The sequence below is a fragment of the Pollicipes pollicipes genome, unplaced genomic scaffold, assembly GCF_011947565.3.
Source record: "Pollicipes pollicipes isolate AB1234 unplaced genomic scaffold, Ppol_2.1 Scaffold_4295;HRSCAF=5057_pilon_pilon_pilon, whole genome shotgun sequence".
Taxonomy (NCBI): domain Eukaryota; kingdom Metazoa; phylum Arthropoda; class Thecostraca; order Pollicipedomorpha; family Pollicipedidae; genus Pollicipes; species Pollicipes pollicipes.
In genome coordinates this window covers 13,485,508-13,486,613 of record NW_023596461.1, presented here as the reverse complement: position 1 = coordinate 13,486,613, position 1,106 = coordinate 13,485,508, and positions in this window count along the sequence as shown.

The window sequence follows — 1,106 nt, the reverse complement described above, 5'->3', positions numbered from 1 at the left end:
TCTGGTATGTTGTCCCGATGCTGCTCTGATGTGCTGCCCCGGTGCGGATCTGGTGTGTCGTCCCGGTGCTGCTCTGGTGTGTTGTCCCGGTGCTCACTGTTTCAGGGACCCAGACCAATTTCAGATCGTGGCCCCCGGTCTTGCTCCTGCTCGAAACGGGTCCCCTGGATTCAGACGTACAGGGAGCCAACTGTTCGGTGTTCGTGGTCCCTGGCTGACTTAGACACCCGCATTGTGTTAGATGGTCGTCAAACGGTGCGAGAAGACTTCTGACTACCATTTCGGGTTATGACCCTACGGGCTGCGATTCTTTGTGACCTTCAAGCAGTCCTTCGTACCCTTATGCCCTCCAACCGGGGTCTTGATAGCCGATTCCGTTGGGCCGCTCGTGCCCCTCTTCGGGCCTGACCAAACACTGCCCTTGGTCGGCTCTGGGCCCCTTGCAAGCAAAGGACCTTCTGTTAGGCCCTGTGGGCCCTTGACAGATGCGGGCGCCCCGGCCAGTGTAAATCACCGACCCCGGCTTTGTGGCTGATTGGGAAGTGAACGCTCAGGCCTATACTGATTCGGAACGGACTATGCGGTACTGGTGGTGCCTGACCGGCATATAGGCCAATCGATTCGGGGTGTCCCTGATCGGCGCAAAGGCCCTCTGACTGCCATTCGAGGGTCTGTCCCCGCAGGCCTGGCTTCTGAGTAAGGCTCTAACCATCCCTTCGTGCCCTTAGAGCCACCAATGAAGCCATTGATCGTTGGATCTGGTGGGCACCCCAGGCTCTTTGGGCCTCCTCTAACACTGCCTCTGGCCGACTTGGGGCTCCTTGCCAGCACAGGCCCCTTTAGGGCCCCCGGGCCCTCTGCCTGGCATTGGAGCGCCCGGTCCTGCGGGCTGGGGCACCTGAATACGACCTCCGCCCGTCCTTTCGGGCCCATAATCGTAGGTCCCGAGGAGCGCGAAGGGTCCCGAGCAGCCTAAGCGGGGGGGGGGGGGGGGGGGGCACTTGCCCCCGTGCCCTCCTATGCCTGCGCTACTGGGCCTGCATACCTACCAGTTTTCTAGAATTAATGCAGCTTCCTGGAGTGGATAATAATTTCAGTTCACCGAG